We start from the raw sequence: 8629 nt of genomic DNA, 5'->3' as shown, positions 1-8629 counted from the left end.
CAAACAGACGGTAATGAAACAATGGAGCCAAGAACTGGTGGGCCATCATCTTTAATCCTAGCTTGCACCCAGTGGGCAAGTAAAACACACACAGGGCTCCAAAACCCAGTCATTCAGTGCGCTCAAAGCTACTGACTTATCTGAGTTTTCTAGAATCAAAGGTTTCTAGCTCACCAGCCTTATTCACCTCTATTCCCCATCTCCTTCTTTCTTCCTGCACAAACTGCACAAACTGGCTTCTCCCTCAGCACTCCACCATCTTGGCTGCTTCTCCTGGCCTCCTCCATGTGGCCTTTCTCTGCTCTCCTCTCTAATGCTAATCTCAGGAACCAAGAGAGCAAGCTCCTGGTCTGCCCCACTTTCTAATGTAGAAATCCAAACCTTTAATCCAATATACGAGCAAGGAAGTCTCTGATACAAAGTCACTTATCTGAGGCATAATGGGATTCCTCATGAGAGTGCACCACCACACATCAAAAAGGGTGGGAAAGGCTTAGTCCTAAAATCAAGCCCCAGGTCTCAAGGATCCTGCCTGCCCAGAGCCCACCCCCAACACACATTAATATAATCACACCCTTCCCAAGCAAGAAGGGCAACTAATATCACCTGGGTGATGGGCTTCCACGTGGGCAGTGCCATCTTTAACAAAGTGAGCATAATATATTTTATCTTCCCAAGAATGATCTTTACATAAGCGTTGGCCAGGACAGAGATAGATAGGAAATTTTTGTCAATGCTTGTCAAGTCTTCTTTTCCAGTTAAACATAAGATAACTATATATATATATATGTTATATGTATGTAATTTTCCTTTGATTTGAGAGAGAAATAGAGAGAGAGAAAGAGAGCTGGAGAGAGGCATCAACTCATTGTGCAATGTTGGTCAAATAAGTTTGTAAATTGATATATATATTTGCTTGCTTATAGTTTGCATTGTGTGTGGGGGACAGGCTGTAAGCAGGCCAGGTCATTATAACCTAAGGCTTAGTTTTAAGACTAAGCTTTTCCCCACACCCTTGACTGTTACATGATGTAGAGTGGTGCACTCTCATAAGGAATCCCATCATGCTTCAGATAAGTGACTTTGTATCAGAGACTTTCTTGTTTGTATATTGGATTAAATATATTGGATTAAAGGTTTTGATTTCTACACTACAAAGTGGGGTAGACTGGGAGCTTGCTCATTCTAGGTTCCTGAGATTAGCATTAGAGAGGAGAGCAGAGAAAGGCCACATGGAGGAGGCCAGGAGAAGCAGCCAAGAAGGTGGAGTGCTGAGGGAGAAGCCAGTTTGTGCAGAGAGAAGGAGATGGGTAACTGTTGGGCAGATAAAATATATTATGCTCACTTTGTTAAAGATGGCACTGCTCGTGTGGAAGTCCATTGCCCAGGTGATTGCTTGGGATGGGCATGATTGTACTAATGTGTGTTGGGGGAGGGCTTTTGTGCCAAAAGTTTTTTTAAAAAAGAGAGATCACGTTGTTCCAGGGGAAGAGATTATGATTTAGGAGGAGAGAGCAGAGAAAGGAGAGCAGAGAAGGGCCACGTGGGGGAGAGCAGAGGCAGCCAAGGTGGCGAAGTGCTGAAAGAGAAGCCAGTTAGTACAGAGTTTGTGCAGAGAGAAGGAGATGGGGAACAAAAAAGAATGAGGCTGATGAGGTAGACAACTTTGATTCTAGGAAATTCAGATACGTCAGTAGCTTTGTGAGCCCTGAATGAGTGAGTTTTGGAGCCCAGTGTGTGTGTTTTTACTTGCCCACCTGGTGCAGCTAGGATTAAAGGTAATGGCAAACCAGTTTTTGGCTCTGTTGTTTTTTTACCGACTGTCCAAATTCAATGCAAACCTGCATGGGCCGGGCGGCTGTGATGGTGGCCATGGCTACTGGCTTTACATGCGACTTAGTCTGCCCATTTAGTTGTCTATTTACTGGTTGCTACTCCTATGTGCCTTAACTGGGGATCAAACCTGCAACCTTGGCATACCAGGACAATGCTCTTTTTTTTTTAATTTTCTTTTTTTTCTTTTTTTATTCATTTTTAGAGAGGAGAGAGAGAGGGCGAGAGAGAGAAAGAGAGGAGAGAGAGACAGAGAGAGAAGAGGGGAGGAGCTGGAAGCATCAACTCCCATATGTTCCTTGACCAGGCAAGCCCAGGGTTTTGAACCAGCGACCTCAGCATTTCCAGGTCAACGCTTTATCCACTGCGCCACCACAGGTCAGGCCACAATGCTGGTTTTTTTTGTTTGTTTTTTTTGTTTTGTTTTTTGCATTTTTCCGAAGCTGGAAACGGGGAGGCAGTCAGACAGACTCCCGCATGCACCCGACCGGGATCCACCCGGCATGCCCACCAGGGGGCGACGCTCTGCCCCTCTGGGGTGTTGCTCTGTTGCATCCAGAGCCATTCTAGCGCCTGAGGCAGAGGCCACAGAGCCATCCTCAGTGCCCGGGCCGTCTTTGCTCCAATGGAGCCTCGACTGCGAGAGGGGTTAGAGAGAGACAGAGAGGAAGGAGAGGGGGAGGGATGGAGAAATAGATGGGTGCTTCTCCTGTGTGCCCTGGCCGGGAATCGAACCTGGAACCCCTGCACACCAGGCCGACGCTCTACCACTGAGCCAACCCGCCAGAGCCACAATGTTCTTTTTTAATGAAAGTGTTTTGTATGTTACATTTTTAATGAGTGAGTTTCTGCTGGACAATTTACCAAGGATAATGGTGAAGAAAATTCATAAAGAAGGTCAAATGTAAAAGGATTTTATTCTATAAATTTTTCTTTGGGGGTACATAGGTGCAACTTTAGAAATTTAACACTGGGTAAATGTATTGACAAGACTTATCTTGTCATTTTTAGGTTATCACTCTAGGGGTCCAAACATTCATTTAAATGGCATCACAACTGTGAAGTAAAGTTTTTTTGTCTCTCTGGATTCAAAAGTATTGTACAGTGTGTCTGTAATGTCATGGTGCACTTTTGACTAGTCACAGGAAAGCAAGAAAAGATGATAGAAATGTGAAATCTGCACCAAATAAAAGGAAAACTCTCTCAGTTTCATACCTATTCAGTGCAGTTCGATGTGGGCTCATGCACAGATTTTTTAGGGCTCCTTAGGTAGCTATCCCATATAGCCTCTGCAGACTCGTCACTGACTGATGGCCTACCAGAACGGGGTTTCTCCACCAAACTGCCGGTTTCCTTCAACTGCTTATCCTATTGAATAATGATATTCCTATGTGGTGGTGCTTTGTTATAGACACGCCGATATTCACATTGCACTTTGGTCATGGATTCGAATTTAGGGAGCCATAGACACACTAAACACTCCTCTGTACCGTCCACATCTTGACTGGCATGCCGTGGGCTGCTCCGCTACGTCATCATCTGCGCATGTGCACATGCTGCCACATCATCCTGCAGAAACTGGGAAGGTTGTCCTTTTATTTGGTGCAGACTTCACATTTCTATCACCTTTTGTTGCTTTCCTGTGGCCAGTCAAATGTGCACCATGACTTTACGAACACACTGTATTAGTTGGCCCTAGTTACAATTTTATTTAAAACTCTTTGAATTTAGCTAAGTATAGAGCTCAAAATACAATCATTGGAAGTAGACTAACATACCATACACTATCAAAAGACCTTAGACAAGTCATTTACATTCTCTATAACTTGCTGTCTATATCTGTAATGCTTTGACTAATATAAATATTTATTTAACAGAGATGTTGTTAGGATTAAAAAAGCACTATCATTGAAAAATCATTGAACTGGAACCAAATAACTTTGTCTTAGTTTTTGTGCTATACATAAGAAGCTGAATCTTTCAGAAAACTCATTTGATATAGTATCTATCTGAGATCATTATCATCATCATCACCATCATCACTATCATTATCATCATCATCAGGAACTTTTTGGGCGCTTATTCTGTAACAGACACAACTTAAAGTAGTTTAAATGCATTAACTTATTTTATCTCCATAACAGAACTGGAGAGTATATAAATATAAAATGAAGTATTTTCAAACTATAAATATTTATAGCTCTGTGATTTTGACTTGATTATATCCAAACGAAACAAGCCTTCCATTACATAGATAAATTAAGCAATCAAATTAAAATACAGAAAGGGAAACACAAAATTATAATGACATGCTACCAAAATAATCATTCAATTAAATATAAAAGCATTTGAACTTTGTTATTTCTCAGTAAACATAAATGTTTAGCTTGTTTATTTATTGTCTATAATATAAGTCTACTTGTTCCAAATGTATTCCAATTTTATACAGAAATAATATTGAACTTTGCTAGACATTTAAATTCATTTTTATTATCGTTTTTAAATATCTAATACATTATTTGCATAGAATTGATAAGATGCTAGATACTGCTGAGATTAGCAGAGGAGTGTACATGAGTTTCCAAAAATTAAATAGAATGTCAGAATGTTAGAAAAGAACATAAAAGTTTCAAGAAAGAAAATTTCATTTGTATCTAGTTAACCATTTTTAAACATTTGGAAAAAAAACACTTATACATGGCACATTAGAAACACCGAAAAGATTAACCAAACCTATTCTAATGATAAATTTCTAATGGTCAATAAATTAGAATTAAATAATTCCTCTTCTAAAGGATTTTTTTAATGATGACTACTCTAAAGTTTCACAGTATCAGAAATGAAGTTCTTCTGTGTATTTATGTCTCTACACAACTTATTGGCATATATGATAAGGTTGCAGTAGCTACAATTTTATTTTATTTTATTATTATTATTATCTTGTTGACAAAGACAGAGAGAGAGAGGGATAGATAGCGACAGACAGACAGGAATAGAGAGAGAGATGAGAAGCATCAATCATCAATTTTTTGTTGTGGCACTTTAGTTGTTCATTGATCGCTTTCTCATATGTGCCTAGACCATGGGGCTACTGCAGACCGAGTAACCCCTTGCTCCAGCCAACAACCTTATGTCCAAGCTGGTGAGCTTTGCTCAAATCAGATGAGCACATGCTCAAGCTGGCAACCTCGGGGTCTCAAACCTGGGTCTTCCACATCCCAGTCCGACGCTCTATACACTGCGTCACCGCCTGGTCAGGCATTATTAGTCATAATTTTAAATTAATATAATTTTTGGTGCATTGGAAAAAATAAGAAGTAAACAAGCTTAAGTGAAATATTTACATATGTAGAATATCAGTAATATAATGAATTATTAAAATGGAAAAATTATATTAAAGACAGTTAAAAAAATAAAACATTTTAACTTAAAGTTAGTGTGAAAGTAAAGAAAAAGAAATGGAAGTTTGTTTCATTCTCACAATACTGTAGATACCACATGCTAAATCACCTCCAATCTTGAGAAAGGAAGAAAAGATGTGGAGACAATAGTGAATGTCAGGCTGTGTATATCAGTCTTGTTCATATTTATTCTATACTATAGCCTAAGTATGTTGTATGTGCAACTATCTTAAAGACCAATAAAAATAGCTGAAAAAAAAGGTTCAAAATATTGAAAGGAACACAATTTATCTACAAAACAGAAGCTTTTAATTTTTATTCACTTCATCCCAACTTATATGTTAATTGTTATTAACATGGGCTTAGTGCATTTTAATGGTTTTATAATCATTATCAAATGGAAGCACAAAAAAGAGTTTCTTGAATTTATTAAAGGCTTAGAATTACTTTGACTACATGAACAATAAAATACAGTCTTGTGTAACAGTGGAAACTCTTTGGAAAATTTTTGTTTTTGTTTTTTTTTCTGCATCAGTTTGCAAATAACTAGATAGCAAGAAGACCCTAACAGAACTTACTTGTAGAAGTTATCTTTGGGGCTGCAGCATCTTGAGATGGTTTACTTGAAACTTTAATTCCCGTAGTTGGATTTTGCTGTGAAGTAAGGTCAACCTACACAGAGTACTCTACACTCCTGGAACACTGCCTTTACAGAGAGCTCTAGGTAATTATGTAATTACAACAGTCATGGCACCCCATCTTACATCATTTACTTCAAAGTCATTTATACATATTGAGGCTACACCATAAAGAGGGGCATGACTATTATTCTTTTTTAAACTTTCTTTTTTAAAAAATGTATATATTTTTTTATTTTTAGAGAGAGAGAAGAAGGGGAGGGGGAGAGAGAGAGAGAGAGAGAGAGAGAGAGAGAGAGAAAGGAACATAAAACTGTTCCTGTATGTGCCCTGACCGTGGATCAAACCAGTAACCTCTGCTCTTACAAATGATGCTCTAACCGAGCTATCTGGCCAGGGAAGGATTACTGTTTTAAAGAAATTATTTTGCCCTGGCCAGTGGCTCAGTGGATAGAGCATTGGCTGGGTATATAGATGTCCCAAGTTCGATTCCTGGTCAGAGCACACAAGAGAAGTGATCATTTATTTCTCTCCTCACTCTCTCTCTTCTCTCTCTCTTTTCCTCCTGCAGCCAGTGGCTTGATTGCTTCAAGCATGTCACTGGGAGCTGAGGAGAGCTGGTCTCAAGCCAGTGATGGGATTCAGTGGGTTTGTACCAGTTCAGCAGAACCAATACTTACTTTTTTGTTGTGTTCAATGGCACTTGTAATCAGGGTTCCCCCTAAGGTGGGCATCTGGACAGCCACCCAATGTGGAAATCACAAATTTACATTCCTTACTCTTTTTTAAAGTTCATCTGTGCCCTGGCCGGTTGGCTCAGCAGTAGAGCATCAGCCTAGCGTGCGGAGGACCCGGGTTCGATTCCCGGCCAGGGCACACAGGAGAAGTGCCCATTTGCTTCTCCACCCCTCCGCCGCGCTTTCCTCTCTGTCTCTCTCTTCCCCTCCCGCAGCCGAGGCTCCATTGGAGCAAAGATGGCCCGGGCGCTGGGGATGGCTCTGTGGCCTCTGCCCCAGGCGCTAGAGTGGCTCTGGTCGCAACATGGCGACACCCAGGATGGGCAGAGCATCGCCCCCTGGTGGGCAGAGCGTCGCCCCTGGTGGGCGTGCCGGGTGGATCCCGGTCGGGCGCATGCGGGAGTCTGTCTGACTGTCTCTCCCTGTTTCCAGCTTCAGAAAAATGAAAAAAAAAATAAAATAAAATAAAGTTCATCTGTGCAACAGTGCATTCTAAGTGTCCAAAATAATGTCTGTTCCATTCATGAGTAAAAAAAAAGATAGCAAGTGAGGACACCAATCAAGAAGCAGTGTGAAAATATTATTTAGTATTTTTATTAATATTTTAAAACTCTTTCTTATAATATAACCGAGTTTTGTGTACCTCTTTTATTGTTCTTATTTAAGTATTAAATGCATGAAATAATAAACTACCTTTCAGTATATTGTTTTTTATATTTAAAACAGTCATTAGGGCAGAGATCCAGTTGTTCAATAATTTAAATCCCATGACTATACATATGTATTTTCACACACACAAAAATACTACCTTCCATAAATTAGTTTTAGAGGCAATAGCATCAAAATTAAAAATGTATTTAAAATAATATTAAATAAAATATAGGAAAATGTAGAATGCAGTAAAGACATCTACCATAAAAATGAGACAAATTCCAGTGTGATGGTATGTTTTTCAGGGGAAGCAGGGCTAGGGGGGAAAAGAAGAAGGTAAGTAATAAGGGCAATTTCATCTATTCTAGTAGCAAACCAACAAATAACATCTAAATTAGAAAAAAACAAGAAATTAAACACACAAGCTTTTGAGTGTAATTTAATTATTACAAGAAATGCAAACCAGCCAAATTTCTGAAAATGGTTGCTTTGAGAGAGTGGAAAATAGCTATTCAAAAGGGTTGAGTAGAGAGCTGGTAGCACCATATGATATGAAACAGTACTGTACACAATATATTACTATGCTAAAAAAATATTGTCAAGTTTTTCAAATCTTTACAATAAAAGGACTCTTAGAATAATGACAGAATAATAATGATTTTTTTTCTCAAAAGCATAATGCAAAAATAATATAATTTGGAGAAATTAAAAAATACACATAATAATTATGCAAAATTACACTGAATTTCATGTGCAATAAAGATGGATGGGTAATGGATTTTGAATTCTCTGAAGTGCTTATCACTTGGTAGAAATATAAATTGATAAAAATACGGTGGAGCTCAGAAATAACATTCACTTCCTATAAATTTATTCATAGTTATAATAAAAATGTTTGAAGCACATATAAAAGAATATTGATCACTACTTTAATATAAACCAGCATAAATATCCATCACATACTGAGTGAATACTGAAAAACCCTTAGAAAACATCCTGGTACATAATAAGTACTCAATTGATATGGGCTACTGTCATTATTGTCAATATAATTAGAGAACTATTTATTTGTAGTGTGATCAAATAATACAATATATTATAGTAGTAGTGCTCATTTATACACACACCCCCAAAATAGAGGGTTTTTTATAAACTCTTCAAGAATTAAAAATTCAGAAGATCATTTATCATTTCATACTATGTGGTGTGTGTATGTATTATGTGTATGTGTGTGTGTTTGTGTGTGCTATTAATATATAGTTGAAGGCTGTTGCTTAAAGAGATATTTGAGCTGTTTCCAGATCTTGGCTATTGTAAACAATGCTGCCATAAACATGGGGATGCATTTCTTCGTTTGAATGAGTGATTT

This window comes from Saccopteryx bilineata, chromosome 11 (genome assembly GCF_036850765.1).
Source record: "Saccopteryx bilineata isolate mSacBil1 chromosome 11, mSacBil1_pri_phased_curated, whole genome shotgun sequence".
Classification (NCBI taxonomy): domain Eukaryota; kingdom Metazoa; phylum Chordata; class Mammalia; order Chiroptera; family Emballonuridae; genus Saccopteryx; species Saccopteryx bilineata.
Note: the sequence above shows the minus strand (reverse complement) of the source record.